General features: G+C 46.9%; 1 long non-coding RNA gene across 1 annotated transcript in view; it reads right to left on the reverse strand.

The window, feature by feature from the left end:
* Positions 1-16329, reverse strand: part of LOC117361983 — a 74483-nt gene extending 58154 nt beyond the window's left edge. The window contains exon 1 of the long non-coding RNA XR_004539778.1: positions 16207-16329. This is a non-coding gene — a long non-coding RNA (uncharacterized LOC117361983). The remainder of the gene's footprint in view (positions 1-16206) is intronic.
* Between the last annotated feature and the right edge of the window lie 325 nt (positions 16330-16654).

The following is a 16654-nucleotide window of genomic DNA, read 5'->3' on the forward strand; positions in this document are numbered from 1 at the left end:
TATGAAAGACATAGGGGAAAGCCACTGCTTGCCCTGAATCGGTAGCATGGAATATTACTACTCCTTGGATTTTGGCCAGATATTAATGACCTGGATTGGCCACCGTGAGAACAGGCTACTGGGCTTGATGAACCCAGTAAGGCTATTCTTATGTTCTTAAGTTACCAATGATATAAATTTCAAGTTTCTTTATTTTTGATATACCGTCTATCAAAACAAATGTCTAGACGGTGTACAATATAAAAAGATTGTAAGGGACAATTAAAATAGCTAAATAAAAGCAATATTTTATCAAATATTAAAAATACTAGACAAATTCGGATTAATGTACACGAGACGGAAGGAGAGTAGGGGAGGGAAAGGTTGTTTAAAATACATCGAAGTAAAATTAATAAAAAAAAGGGACGGTAAATGGGGACTGGCAAAGACATTAGGAGGGGAGTCATTTCAAAAGAAGTATTAGATACTTCAAAACTTCACATGAATCAAGGAATTAAGAGGTTGAAGCTAATACTAAAGAATAAAGGCTGAAGCTAATACTAAAGAATAAAAATATCTTGATCCCAGTTCCAACTTCAATCCCTCACATTAGACACATAATATCTGAAATACTCTTAATAATTGCCGAATTTAAACTAAAACTTAACCAAGAAAAGACAAAATTCTTCTATGCTTCCCCTTACTTTATTACATTGTGCTTTGGTTTTATGAATCCCTTCCTTTTGTTTTTTCCTCTTTTTCTAACCAATCCCAAATATTGTAACTTTTAACCCCATTCCTCAAACTCATGTCTGAATTGTTTTAAATTTGTTATTTGAATTTATTTTGTAAGTTTCTTCTATCTTAATTATAATATGTACATCGCCTAGAAATTGTAATAGGCGATTCATCAAAAATTAAATAAACTTGAAACTTGTCAAACCACCACTGAAACAACGTTGACAATGAATGCAGTAACTTATAAAGTCCTCCCTATTATAAAAATTGTAGGTATTCTGGATTATAATTTAACAATGAAGAATCATAGACGCTTTGGTGTGCAAATGTTTCTGTACTCTATGGAAATTGTGTACTGTAAGATCATATTTTGACATTTCATCATTTAGATTGTTAGTTCAATCTCTCATTTTACGTCAATTTGATTATTGTAACCATCAGAAATTTCTGGGCCCCTTACTGAGCAATCCTATTGGGCCCCCCACGCACCCCTTCCCCCCCCCCCCAACGCCCCCCCCTTCTTCCATGGGCCGAATACACACATACTTTTCTGCTAATGCTCCACCTAAGCCAGTCCCGTAAAATCTTCTCACGTCCATTGGGTGATTTGGCATAGAGGAGATATTCATAAAAAGAACGTCCGTCAAGATCTTTACTCGTAGACTGTGCCATTTGCTTTAAATCATCTTCCATCATTAATCCAAATTGCACAATTCTTTCTCTGTCTTTGTCCTGAATGGCATCTGGCCACATTGCTGGATCCTTCCAGTCAACAAATTTATGAGCAGGCGCGGAGAACGCATTTTTAAACAAATGTAGTTTATCCTTGTACTCCTTATGTAATTTTAATCATCTATGGATATGTTTGTATGTTTATTGTTCAAATGGTTTTATTTATTTCCCCAAATTTATTTTTGTTATACGCATTGAAAATATTTGATATTGCGTTTAAATCAAAATCTCAATAAACTTGAAACGAGTGCCCGTGAGGTTGTGGGAGGGTTAAATACTCAAAACTTAGAAGAATAACAATTTACTTAAAGTTTTTGCTACGCCAGCTTTCTGGTATCTTTACATACAGTGGTGTACGTAGCATATGTAACACCCGGGGCTCATCATTTTTTGGCACCCCCCCCCCATCTGTAAGAAAAACATGATTTTTAGTAACAAACCACACATCACACATGAGTACCTAGGAAAAGGCAGCATCTTACATATTGCAGTGAGCAGTACATCAATACACCCATTGTAAAACTAAACAAGCCAGACCAGCACAGATCAATCCTACACCGTCAATCCTAACAGAAAACCATGTCTTTCGAACACACAGAACACAGAAAACACCTTCGCCTAGTATGGAATATGTCATCACAAACTAACCCCTCACTCTTTTACAAAACTGTAGTGTGGATTTTAGCCACAGTGGTAACAGCCCTGACGCTCATAGAATTCTGAGCATCAGAGCTGCTACCACCACGGATGGCGCTAAAAAACGCTCCACAGTTTTGTAAAAGGGGGGATAAAATAGAAATACACAGTTTCAACGCTCTAGCTCAGAGATGCCCAAACCTTTTGAGCTTGTGAGCTACTTTAAAATGACCAAGTCAAAATGATCTACCAACAATAAAATTAAAAAACACAAAGCACACTATACGCTGAGAAAATGTTAATTATCATTCCTATTCTGGGGTTTTTTCAAAGAGGTCAAGGCAGATGACTCAGTAACAACCATACAAAAATAGACAAATATACCCTCCATCCTTTTTATTAAACCACAATAGCAGTTTTTAGCGCAGGGAGCTGCGCTGAATGCCCAGCGCTGCTCTTGACGCTCATAGGCTCCCTGCGCTAAAAACCACTATTGCGGTTTAGTAAAAGGGGACCATATTGTAAAATATAGACAGCAGATATAAATTCAGAACTGTGCATAGTAAGTGAAGGGAAGTTTTCATCTCTGGGAATTTACCCAGTTAACTATTAAGTTATTTGGGCAAATTCCTTTGAAAACTGTGGTAATACTGCCTCCACTTTGCTAAATTTAAAATAAAATCATTTTTCCTACCTTGTCTGGTGATTTCATGAGTCTCTGGTTGCACTTTCTTCTTCTGACTGTGCATCCAATCTTTCTTCCCTTCTATCAGCCTGTATGCTTTCTCTCCTCTACACCTCATTCCCTCCCCCAACTTTTTCTTCCTCTCTCCCTGACCTTTCTTTCTTTTTTTCTGTTTCTCTTCTTTTCTTCTGTTTCCCTGCCTGCCCCCTTTCTTTCTTTCTCCCTGCCGTTCCCCAAGCCACTGCCACTGCCATCGGGGAACAGGACCCACCAATGGATAACAGGCCCCAAAGCCAACGCCGACGCATGCTCTCCCTGCTTCGGGCCGATCAGTCTTCCTCTCCCCGACGTCAATTCTGCCGTCGGAGAGGAAGTTCCGCCCAGCCAGGCAGCGATTGTCCCCAGGGCTGCCATCAGGGCAGTACTACCAGTCCTGCATTCAGGGGCCCGGAGCTGACAGGGGGCCCGGGCTCCCCCAGGGTCCTAGGCCACAGTTCTTCAACCGCCAGTCCGCGGACCAGTGCCAGTCCACAGGAAATTTTTGCCGGTACGTGCAGGGCCGGCAAGATTGACTCCCTTCAATTTTCTGCCGGTCCGCGTAGGGCCAGCAAGATCAACAGCTGAAGTCTGCGCTGGGCTGGAGAGATCTTGGGGAGCCTCCGACAGTGGCTTTCTCCCCTCTCTGCAGCTCTCCTTTACTTCCCAGCGCAGCGATTCACGAAGGCAGCCTCGGAGCTTTTGCTGAGTCGCAGCTGCCTCTGATGATGCAACTTCCTCTTTCCTCAGAGGCGGTGCGACCCAACAAAGGACCCGAGAATGCCTTCCTGAATAGCTGCGCTGGGAAGTAAGGAGAGCTGCTGGGAGGGGAGAAAGCCATTATTGGAGTCTGGGAAGCTGCTGGGCAAGGGGAAACAGGGACAGCTGCTACTGGAGAGAGAGAAGGAGAGATGCTGCTGGGAGGGGAGGAGGGAAAGGAGTTTGGGAAGCTGCTGGGCAAGGGAAAAAAAGGGGGCAGCTGCTATTGGACCTGGAGGGAAGGAGAAGGAGAGATGCTGCTGGGAGGGGAGGAGGGAAAGGAGTCTGGGAAGCTGCTGGGCAAGGGAAAAAAAGGGACAGCTGCTACTGGACCTGGAGGGAAGCTTGTGGGCAAGGGAAAAAAAAGGGACAGCTGCTACTGGAGAGGGAGAAGGAGAGATGCTGCTGGGAGGTGAGGAAGGGAAGAGAGTTACTGCTGGACAGGAGGAGGAGGGAAGGGAGAATGAAAAAAGGAAGGAAACAGCTGGCAGAGAGATTAGAGGAGGGGAAGGGGAGACACAGGCATGAGAAAGTAGAGAGATTGATGATAGGAAGGGGTCAGCAGAAAAATAAGCAGAGAGGGACAACGATGATAGATCTGGTGTAGGAGAGATAAAAATGAAGAGAGCCGTGAAGCTGGAATGAATCATGTAAAAAGGAGAGAGGGGGCACAAGCTGGATGGAAAGGGGAGAGGGGCATAGAAAGAAGACAGATACCATATGGAAGGGGGAGAAGACAGACAGTGGATGGAAGGGGCAGATTCTGGACTGAAGAGACAGAGAGGGAAGGCGCTGGAAGGAAGAGAGTGAAAAGAAGATTGAAAGCAGAAACCAGAGACAAAAGGTAGAAAAAAATAATTTTATTTCTATTTTGTGATTAGAATATATCAGATTTGAAATATATACGGTATTCTGCTAGAGCTGGTGTTAGACATAACTGGGGACTGCAAAACCCAGGCAGTGCTTCTTTAGCTTCCAGCTGGCTTAGGGCACTCTCTGACCAGGGGGCAGTTGCCCTAGTTGCACTCCCCTAAAACTATTCCTGTCATGTGTGACTGCAGTATTCTGTTAGCATGATATTTCTGTGTAGCATTCTGTAATAATTTGGCTTGTTCAGTTTTCTTGATAGTAGAGGGGATATATGTGAAGGGGAGGGGAGACAGGGGTTTTGTTGATCCTTGCTCTGAATTATTTGTATTTATAAAATGACAATTGTACAGAATATTGTTTCTTTTTATACTTTAATAAAATACATTCAATATAAAATCATAACTGAGGCTTGTGTGGATGGGATCAGATGATTTGTGGGGACCGAGCTCGCAGAGATCGGGCAGAAACGGGGTTTTTAAATTTTAGTCCTAGTAATTTGCCGGTCCACAAAATAATTCTTTTTTTTCTGCCAGTCCACGGGTGTAAAAAGTTTGAAGAACACTGTCCTAGGCCACCATAGCACAAATTCCTGTATTATGCTTCTGCTGTGCACAACAATAAACAATAAACACTGCTGTCATACTTTTTTTTGTCCCCTGCCAATTTCCTGATAGCACCCCCCCGGACAAAAGTGGATCCGTCTCCTGACTCCTTCACCAAGGCCCGCCCTGTCTCCACTCCGATTGGCTTGGGTGCCTAGCCAATCAGGAGACACATCACTTGCCTGCCACTGAATCTGCGAGAGCGGGTCGGCCGGATGACGCCACCACGTCTCTAGGAGGACAGGACGAGAGGAGCAGCACGAGGAGCTGCAGAACTTGTAAGGCAGTGATCAATTTAAACATGCACCTTTCTTCCTCCATCCCATGCACCTTTCTTCCTCCATCCCATAACACACACAGCCTGGTGGTGATGATTATCAGATTGATTCATGAATATATAATGATGTTATGAGTGTGCACCTCTTCCTTCCCATCCTCCTTAGCATGTCACATACAGCATGTTACATTACACAAAGTCTGTGTAATGTAACATGCTGTATGTGACATGCTGAGGAGGATGGGAAGGAAGAGGTGCACACTCATAACATCATTATATATTCATCCATAGCTGCATGTTAATGATGTGCTCATATGCACTTATTTATCATCATAACATATACATCATCATTAACATGCATCTGTGGATGTGTAAGGACAGGCTGAGGAGGATGGATGGGAAGGAAGGAAGGTGCACATATCAACATATCTAAACTAAACCTTGGGTTTGTATACCGCGCCATCTCCGCAGCGCAGAGCTCGGTACGGTTTACAGAGTTAAGAGGAAAGGAACTACAATGAGGGGATATAGGAGAAGGACTAAGGAGATAGAGAGGGACAGGATACTGGAGAATGGGAGGTGATTAGATTTTTGAAAAGAGCCAAGTTTTCAAGTGTTTGTGGAAGGATTGGAAGGAGCTTGAATTTCTGAGCGGGGATGAGAGGTTGTTCCAGAGTTCTGTGGTTCTAAAGGGGAGGGATGTTCCAAGTTTTCCTGCGCGGGATATACCTTTTATAGAGAGGAATGATAGTTTCAGTTTTTGGGAGGGTCTGGTGGAGTGTGGGTTTGAGGAATTCCAAAAGAGTGGGATAACAGGAGGAAGGATGCCATGTAGGATCTTGAAGGCTAAACAGGCACATTTAAAGAGGACTCTGGAGTATACTGGGAGCCAGTGAAGCTTGGAGAGGAGTGGGGAGACGTGATCGAATTTGCCTTTTGTGAAAATAAGCTTAGCCGCGGCGTTCTGAATTAGCTGAAGTCTATGGAGGTTTTTCTTAGTTAGGCTTATATAGATGGAATTGCAGTAGTCCAGTCTAGAGAGGATGGTGGATTGAATGAGGACGGCGAAGTGAGAATGATGAAAGCAGGATCTCACTTTCCTCAACATATGAAAGCTAAAGAAGCATTTTTTTACCAAGGAGTTGAGGTGATCATTGAAGGAGAGAGAGGAGTCTATGACGATGCCTAGGACTTTGCTTGAAAACTCAAGCTGAAGAGTGGGGTCGGAAGGTAGTGGGATGGAGGGTGGGTAAATGGTCTAATATTGGGCCGAGCCAAAGTAGTTTTGTTTTGGACTCATTCAGTTTCATTTGTACAGATTGGGCCCAGGATTGGAGATTCGTTATACATGTGGATATGTTCTCAGCAAGGTTAGAGAGGTTCGAGTCGGTCTCAAGGAGGATGAGGATGTCATCAGCGTAGGAGTAGAGAGTTTCTAGGGGGGATAGATGAAGGAGTTTCAGAGAGGATATGTAGATGTTGAAAAGGATAGGAGAGAGGGGTGAGCCTTGCGGGACTCCACATTTCGGCTTCCAGGGGGGGGATGAGGTACCGTTTGTGTTAACGGTGTAGGAGCGGAAGCGTAGGAATTTCGAGAACCGATCTAGGACTGTGGAGCTTATGCCTATTTCGGAGAGTTGGAAGATTAGGATATCGTGGTGGACGACATCGAAAGCTGCGGAGAGGTTGAATTGTAGGAGAACAGCGAATTTGTTGCGAGAATGAAGTTGTTGCACCTTAGAGATTAGTGAGGCCAAAAGGGATTCGGTGCTGAAGTTGGGTCTGAAGCTGAATTGGTGGGGTAGGAGAATAGAGAATCTTTCTAGGTAGGATGAGAGTTGGGTGGATATGATGGATTCTAGTAACTTGGTTAGGAGAGGGATATTTGCTATTGGATGGTAATTTGATGGTATGGAGGGGTCAAGGTCGGCCTTTTTCAGTAGAGGGGTCAATGAAATATGTCCCATGTCAGGGGAGAAAAGGGCCGATGTTAGGGCAGAGTTTATAAGTTCGGTGAGGGAAGCGATGGCCTGTGTGGAGATATTCTCGAATAGATAGGAAGGGAAAGGATCCAAGGTGCATTTGCAAGTTTTTAGTTTGAGGCAGAGTTTGGAGACTTGCGATGCGGAAACAAACTTGAAGACGGTCAAGGATCTGTCGGCAGGAATGGAGGTGGAGACAGGTAAGGTAGGGTTGAGGTCAATTGTCAGGGAATTGTAGGAGACTGTGGGTGGGAAGGAGCATCTTAGGGTGGTAACTTTTTTATTTAAGAAATTTGCAAGGGCATTGGCTGATAGAGACGGTGGGAGCAAGGATGGGTCTTTTTTTGTAGTTAGGGAGCGCCAGATGTTAAACAGCGCACTGATCTGGTTGTTGGATCTAGAGATCTTGTCTCTGAAGAAGTTCTTCCTGGCTTTTTTTAATGTTGAATTGTAAAGTTTAATATTGACCCTCCAGGTCTGTCTATCAGAGGGGGATTTAGATTTTTTCCATTTGTGCTCCAAAGCGCGACATTTCTGTTTCAATTCTCTGTGAAGAGGTAAGTACCAGTGGGCCTTTTGGGGGTAGGAGATGGTTTTAGTGGATATTGGAGCAAGGGAGTGGTAGGTGGACTCGGAGAGGGCGGTCCAGTTGCGCCAATGGGATTCGGGATCTGTAGGTCTAGGGTTGGAGGAGAGTTGGTTGAGGAATTTGGACCATAGATTGCTCGAGGTTTTTATACGGAAGGTTATGGAATAAGAGGAGTAGGGTGGGGATTCAAGATGTGACATGAAGATGGGGGAGGCAGGTAATCCCTAAGAAGTGGTCAGACCAGGGGACTTGTTCCCAGCGAGTGTCGTCGGTTGAAGTTTTGAAGGCGGTAAGATCGAGGAAGGTGGTGAAGTCTAGAGTGTGCCCTTTTTCGTGGGTTGGAGATGGGGTGGGTGAGGGGAAGCCTAGGGAGATAAGGAAGTTGTTGAATTCAGTCGTGTCCTTGCTGTTGGTGTCGTCAAGGTGGAGATTGATATCACCAACAACCAGAAGTCTTTGAAATTTAAGGAAGGCGTTTGTTATGGCCTCGAAGACGAGATTGGAGGAATTGGCCCAAGGGGTAGGTGGGCGGTTTAGTAACAGGATGCCCAATGGGTGGGTGCGGAGTTCGTCATTGACTGAGGCAAGCAAATATTCTAGAGAAGCGTGAGTGCCCATCTCGAGGAGCTGGACGTCAAAGAAAGATTTGTAGAGGAGTGCCAGACCACCTCCTTTTCGATTGGGTCTGGGGGAGAAGAGGCCTTGGTAACCATGGGGGAGGAGTTCATTTTGTGTGAATAGATCGTCTTTGGCGATCCATGATACCGTGATGCACAGGAATCCAGGGTCGAGCTCGTCTAGAAGGTCCTTCAAGATTTGGGTCTTATTACACGTGGATCTGGCATTGCAATAAAGTGTCGGGACTGGGGTGAGAGAGTCCGAGGCAGTGTTGGGAAGACTGGCAGGGGGCAGGGGCTTTAGGGAATCTTGATTGACTTTCCGGGGGTTTTTCTTGAGAGGGGGATTTCTGGTGCGTGTCAGTGTGGGGATTCTGAGTCCAGGGCAGATGTTATTGGTGTTAGCGGGGTCGAGTAGGTTGGGAGAGGGAGGTTTCAGACAAAGGGAAGTACAGAGAGGTGAACAGAGTAGGAGGAGAAGGATCCAGAAGGATGGGTTCATGGTGGGGTTAGGACAGGGTGGTTGGGGTTAGGACAGGGTGGTTGGTGTGTGAGAGTCTGCAGCAGGGGGGGAAATAGAGTTAGTTGAGGAAGGAGCAGGGGAACTTAAATTAGACTAGCTGAGTGCAGGGCCAAGAGTAGGGAGGAGATTTTTTTTTTTTAGGGGTAGGTCAAAGGGGGAGCTATAGCAATTAGCAGCTAAGTACTTAGCAATTAGCAGCTAAGTACTTTCCGTATGGAGCCTAGCACGGAGAGACTTGGGGCAGTAGATGGATAACAGGGGAGATTGCGCAGTTAAGGTTTGTATGTAGCCCAGGATGTGCTGGGGGGGGGGGCAGGGCAACCGAAAAGCGAGAGACTGGTAAAACCTTTGGCAGAAATACAGTTTGGAGCTGAACTAAGCAAAGACAATAAAATTTAGCATCTAAACAAGAGCATAGACAATAATAAAATATGGCACAGAAACAGGAATATAAACAATGATAAACTTTGGCAACGGGCAAAATCCGGGTTTGGACAAGGGGAGCTGTGAGTCTGGAGGCCCTCAGCGGACCTCGATAAGCCAAGTAGGGGGGAGGGCGGTAAGGTGAGGCAGAGAGGAGCCCAAACGTGCTAGTACTGTCTTGCAGGGACTTCGGCAGCTCTTGGGTGGGCTGTGGAAGGCAGAGTTCAAGTGAAAAGCAGGAGCAGGGCAGATCCCTCCTGCTCGAGTGGCGTCGGGCGGAGGAAGGAGGGACAAGATGGAGGAAGCTTCCTCCTTCCTCTGCCTTGGAGTCGCTGAAGCGGAAAAAAAACTTTCGGCGGCCCGCAGTGGGCTGAAGAGAAGCCGGGTCACGCTAGCCTTTAGCAGCCCTCAGATGGGCTGGAGGAGAGCAGGCTCGCAAGTAAGCAGGGCAGATCTCTCCTGCTCGAGTGGCGTCGGGCGGAGGAAGGAGGGACAAGATGGAGGAAGCTTCCTCCTTCCTCTGCCTTGGAGTAGCTGAAGCGGAAAAAAACTTTTGGCGGCCCGCAGTGGGCTGAAGAGAAGCCGGGTCATGCTAGCCTTTAGCAGCCCTCGGATGGGCTGGAGGAGAGCAGGCTCGCAAGTAAGCAGGGCAGGGCAGATCCCTCCTGCTCGAGTGGCGTTGGGCGGAGGAAGGAGGGACTTCGTACATTTTTAACATGCATGGTGCAGCTATAGGCAAGCTGAGGAGGATGGGATCATACAGATGTGTATGTCCAGATATGCGCTCAGATGTGTAGTTTTTTCTGATATATTTATTAAGCTTACAGTATTTATAAAAACACATTTAATACTTGTTACAAAAAATATTGTGCAATTGTGATCTACTTCTGGCCTACAAAGGTCAAAAGAAATCCTTAACTGAGATTTTACATTCAAAAGTGAATTATAGCTACTAGCACTATTATTTATTAGTTATTTATTATGCAGATGTTTGTTAGTTTGTTATTAGTTCAGTATTAGACATATGTTAGTTTAGAATAGATAGGTATAGATTAATTTAATTTAGGTTAGGGCATGCTGAAAGAGTCTACCTTGACGTGTTTGCAGGCTTACAAATCTTTTGGTCAAAGAGTGCGGCGACAGAGAAAAGTATGTGTGTATTCGGCCCATGGAAGAAGGGGGGTCGGGGGGAGGAAGGGGTGCATGGGGGGTCCAATAGGATTGCTCAGTAAGGGGCCCAGAAATTTCTGATGGCGGCCCTGCCTGTCCCTCTCCACCCTCTCTAAACCTTTCATAATCTTGTAAGTCACTATCATGTCACCTCTGAGTCTCCGCTTTTCCAGGGTGAAGAGGCCCAGCTTCTCTAACCTTTCAGCGTATGAAAAGTTCTCCATACCCTTAATCATTCATGTCGCTCTCTTCTGGACCCTCTCAAGTATTGCCATAGCCTTCTTAAGAGTCTTCCAAGAAACCCTAAAGGGAAAGCAGTCAGTCTTCTTAGACAGTGGAATGACAGTGGCTTATATCAACAGACAAGGAGGTATCAAGAGTACGCTATTAAAATTGGAGGCCCAACTGCCATCTCAGCAGTGCATATTGTGATTAGGCTTGGCCAGACTCAGGAAGCTAGAGGCCTAGCCTGGGCACACAGACCTCGACTGAGCGGAAGGCGAGGTATTGTTAGTGATTTGGGGCATGCAATAAAAGGAAAATTCAGACTTGAAAAAAGTCAAAATATACTTTTATTATACTGCTCAAGATGAGATAATGTTCGCCCATCAAAAGGTGGCAAAATATAGTGCAAAAATAACAATCACAAGTAAGCAACTTCAATATCTTCTATGTCAAACTGCAGTCTTAGACTTTCTACACAACAATCCAAAAATATACAAGGAAAAGCAAAATAGTCATTTTTCACTGGTTAGCTGATTGTTCTTTGAAGCAATTCCATGGGGGTTCATTAAAACAACTTCCCCATGTCATAGGATCCATTCCTAAACCCTTATAGATCCAATTCTTCAGATACCCGCCCAGAGATCCCAACAAGATGAAAGCCAGCAAAGAAATTGTTATCAAATTGTTTGTCTCCAACAAACTGCCTGGAAAGCAGACTTCTTTATAGCAGCATTTAAATGGGGGGGGGGGGGGGGGGGGGACCACAAAATGGTTCCTGCCTATAAGTCTCAGTATAGCTTCTTACAATCTTTCTGCCATACCCCATAAACATTAACTCCTGCAATTCTGAACACTATCATTTAACTTGCAGGCAAAAGTACTTTCAGGATTTTTCTTTTACTTCCTTTCTTAAACAGACACCATTTAATGTGAGCCTTTAACTTGGTTCCATGTCATCCATATTAGGCAGCTCAGCAAATTCTGTCTCCATTTCATATCAGCCAAACTCTTCATCTATTTCAGTCTGGTCCATGACCACATCTTCAAAATCATTTACAGGTTCTACATTAAAGGTTTCTACCTGTTCATCCAGTGAGCTTGGTGTCTGTTTCCTTCTGGCCAAAGGCTGGAGAATTCTACCTTCCACCGCATTCAGTGAAGGTCTGAGAGTCGGTATATGCCCCTGCTGCTTGGGAGCCACTCCCTTTTCTCCTACTCTGCTAGAATTAGGTCTAGTTGCAGCTGTGCTTCCAAACCTGCTAGCAGCAACATTCTGGATCTTTCTCAGCTGACTAGAACTTGTTTCAGCTGGGTTAGTTGCAGTGCTTTGTTTTCTCCTGACTCTGGGGCATGCTGGAACTTGTAGTTCCTGCTACTATATTCTTGGGGAAAGATAAACAGGACTTTGGTGTTTTAACTACTATAGAGCTACTACCGTATTTTCACATAGATAACGCGCACCCGTGTAAAACGCGCACACGGGTATAGCGCGCGAAAAACACAACTTTATGTACAGAAATTTTTATATACCGCGCACACACGTATACCGCGCATGCTGCCCAACACTCCTTTCACCCGCCCCGACTCTCCTCTGGCCACCCCGACTCTCCTTTCGCCCGCCCCGACTCTCCTCTCCCCCTTGAAGTCCTGTCCCCATCCTGAAAACCTGATGCCCCCCCCCGATGTTCGATTCACCCCCCCCCTCGCAGGACCGCTCGCACCCCCACCCCGAACGACCGCTCGCACGCGCTCCCACCCGCACCCGCATCCACGATCGGAGCAAGAGGGAGCCCAAGCCCTCTTGCCCGGCCGACTCCCCAACTCCCCGACAATATCGGGCCAGGAGGGAGCCCAAACCCTCCTGGCCACGGCGACCCCCTACCCCCACCCCGCACTACATTACGGGCAGGAGGGATCCCAGGCCCTCCTGCCCTCGACGCAAACCCCCCCCCCCCCAACGACCGCCCCCCCCCCAAGAACCTCCGACCGCCCCCCTGGCCGACCCCCACGACCCCCCCACCCCCCTTCCCCGTACCTTTGGAAGTTGGCCGGACAGACGGGAGCCAAACCCGCCTGTCCGGCAGGCAGCCAACGACGGAATGAGGCCGGATTGGCCCATCCGTCTCAAAGCTCCGCCTACTGGTGGGGCCTAAGGCGCGTGGGCCAATCAGAATAGGCCCTGGAGCCTTAGGTCCCACCTGGGAGCGCGACCTGAGGCACATGGTCGGGTTGGGCCCATGTGCCTCAGGCCGCGCCCCCAGGTGGGACCTAAGGCTCCAGGGCCTATTCTGATTGGCCCACGCGCCTTAGGCCCCACCAGTAGGCGGAGCTTTGGGACGGATGGGCCAATCCGGCCTCATTCCGTTGTTGGCTGCCTGCCGGACAGGCGGGTTTGGCTCCCGTCTGTCCGGCCAACTTCCAAAGGTATGGGGAAGGGGGGTGGGGGTGTCGTGGGGGTCGGCCAGGGGGGTCTCAGGTCGGCTGGGGGGGCGGTCGGAGGTTCTTGGGGGGGGGGCGGTCGTTGGAGGGAGGGGGGTTTGCGTCGAGGGCAGGAGGGCCTGGGATCCCTCCTGCCCGTAATGTAGTGCGGGGTAGGGGTAGGGGGTCGCCGTGGCCAGGAGGGTTTGGGCTCCCTCCTGGCCCGATATTGTCGGGGAGTTGGCCGGGCAAGAGGGCTTGGGCTCCCTCTTGCTCCGATCGTGGATGCGGGTGCGGGTGGGAGCGCGTGCGAGCGGTCGTTCGGGGTGGGGGTGCGAGCGGTATTGATGGGGGGGTGAATCGGGCGTCGGGTGGGGTGGGAACTATGTAGAAAAACTTTTGTATACCGCGCTCACGCGTATAACGCGCGAGGGGTATGCGCGGTAGGTAAAAACGCGTATAACGCACGCGTTATATGCGTGAAAATACGGTACTTATAGGAAGATTCTTTTCCTGCAGTGATCTTAGGTGGAATTAAGTGTAAGATCTTGTATTATCTTACTGTTTTTAATCCCTCTTTCTGGGCACTGCAGGACTTCCTTTATAGTTGCAGGGGTTTATAGTCGCAGCAGTGAACAATGTTCAGGCTGACTTTCTCAGTTAAGAGAGACTGGATCCGGGAAAGTGGTCCCTGTCTCAGGTAGCATTTGACAGGATTGTTCAACACAGGATTGTTCAGCCCGTAATCACAAGACTACATGATATTTCTGTCAAAGGAGCGAGTGGGAAAGCACTGATATAGACACTCTAATAGAACCTTGGCCCACCAGGGATCTCTTGTATGTGCTTATGCCTTGGCCAGTGATAGGCTGAGTCATTAGAAGAATAGTGACACATCGAGGGCTGGTGGTCCTTGTGGCTCCAGATTGGCTGCATCATCCACCGGTCCCCAGATCTAGTCTGGCTACAAGATACCTGTCTGAGATTCCCTCTCCATCCGACTCTGCTCTTGCAGGGATCATTCACCTTAGAGAATCCAAAGTGCTTTGGGCTTACAGCATGGCTCTTGAACGTGCAGCCTTATTATAAAAAGGGTATTCTAAGTGGTCATAGCCACACTCCTTTGCTCCAAGAAACTGGCCACCGTAGCGGCTTATGCAAAAGCCTGGAAATTGTTTCAACACTGGTATTCAGAGCGGCAGATAGAGCCGGTTAGCGATCTAATAGCAGTGATCCTTTCATTCCTTCAGGAAGGTTTAGAAAAGAGATTGGCGGTTAGTTTCTTAAAGGTCCAGTTGGCCAGTCTTTCCTGTTTTTGAGCTTGTATGGAGAGAGGCTCTTTGCCTCACCCTATTTCCATGTTTTTGAAGGAGGCAGTGTGGTTGCGTCTGCCTGTGCATCAAGCTTGTTCTTCATGACACCTTAAGCTCATTTTGAGGGCCCTTGGTAAGGCGCCATACAAGCCCTTGCAAGAAGCCACTCTGACGGACCTTACGGTAAAGATGGTCTATCTGGTAGCCATTGTTTTCAACCAGAGAATTTTCATAGTACCTGACCCTATCATGCAAGGAACAATTCCTCAGAATTATGGAGGCAAGAGTGTCTCTGCGCACGATTCCTTCAATTCTGCCAAAGTTGGTGTCTGTGTTCCATGTGAATCAGGAGGTCCGACTACCGGCATTCCAAGCCACAGACATAAAGAAGCAGGACAAAATACTAGCAAGGCTAGATATCAGAAGAGTTCTGTTACCTAGAGGTGACCAATAGTATATGGTTGTCAGATCATCTCTTTGTCTTATTGAGCTCTGGACACAGAGGAAGGCCGGCCTCAAAGGTTTCTATTTCCAGATGGATATGGGAAGCTAATTCCACTGCTTACATAGGATGTGGTAAACATCCACCAATTTCCTTGAAAGTGCATTGCACCAGAAGTGTGGTGTCTTCATAGACGGAGTCCAGAATGGTTTAATCTGAGGGCAGTTGCGCGGTCTACTCTAAATATATTTACTAAGTTTTACAGAGAGGATATAGCAGCACAAAGAACCAGCTTTGGGTCTTGTCACCACCTGTACTCTGTCCGAGCGGTTTTTTGGTAACCAGGTAGTGACTCACAACTGACACTCTGGTATGAGCCCCTTTCAAGTAGGGTTACCTTACAAGCTAGATATCCCTGGACCAGTTAAAGTGTGCTTTATGACAAACAGTCCAGTAGTCAGAATGGTTTAAATCAAAAGCTGAGAACTTTATTTAGGCGCACAGCCTCACCAACACAAAATGATACTGGTTTCAGCACTGGCATGAAGTTTGAACAAAAGTAAAGATTCTTCACAAATTCAAAATATAATTCTTCCTGCTCTGGACTTTACCCAAGTGCCACATAGTCCCAGCATTTTCTCTTCACCAGAGCTTACTCTTTGAACAGGCATTCAGCCCTCACAGTCCCAAAGAGCTTTCAATTTAAACAGACTTGTTAAAGCAAGTTGTATGCCATAATTCTTCAAGCTAGCATTGCAGTTAACCAGCATGGCAAATAGAGCAGTTCTTAAGTTAACCTCACCTAGTTCCTAAGGCACACAGGAATAATTGTGCTTCACAGTTTACTTAAGATATTTAGTTAACAGTTACAAGCAGGTACGGAGGTTGGTAATATGACACCAGAGTCTTTCAGCTGTTTCTTCACTCAGGGTTTGAGCGAGCAGGGCTACAGCTGAAGCAACATACGTAACTGTTATGGTTTATACAGGCACACTTTCAGGGACCAACTTCAGCCCTACCAATTCACAGTTCCCCATAAGAGATAGGCACAGGAAGTGAAAAACTACCTTCTCCCCAAGCCTCACAGACTCTGGAATCTCCATCCATTCAGGCTGGATTTCAGAGGGAGTATCACTGGCTTCTATTATCATAGGCTCAGGCAAACACAGATCTACAGGAAGGTTTCTAACCTGGTCCTCCTCCATGTCCCAGTCATTCACTGCCAGTGGTTCTGACTGCTTCTCAGTCAGCATAGACTCCCATAGAGCTCCTTCCTCCTTTCTGAGGCTCCTCCTCGTTCTGGCTTCCGTTCCTCTGCCTGCTTCCCCTGCTCTCCTAAGCTCATTACAGAGCCTCCGTTTAAGCTGAGGGAAGAAACCACTCCCCTTTTGCTGCAGGGGAGAAAGTTTTCTTCCCTTGGCTTGAACTGTTCTCAAGGCACCCTGCTGTGCTGCCTTCTGCTTCACAGATTCTGTAAAACAATAAGGCCAATCCTTACTGTCTGATCTCAGTACATTATCAGGGAAGTCCCAGCTGTCTGGACCTTCTTCCCTTTCTCCCTCTGAGTCCACCAGATAGTCAGCTGATTTACTCCCCCGGACTCTGACTTGGTTCGCCCTCCTGCATCTGGGCTTGTAA

The sequence above is a fragment of the Geotrypetes seraphini genome, chromosome 6, assembly GCF_902459505.1.
Source record: "Geotrypetes seraphini chromosome 6, aGeoSer1.1, whole genome shotgun sequence".
Lineage (NCBI taxonomy): Eukaryota > Metazoa > Chordata > Amphibia > Gymnophiona > Dermophiidae > Geotrypetes > Geotrypetes seraphini.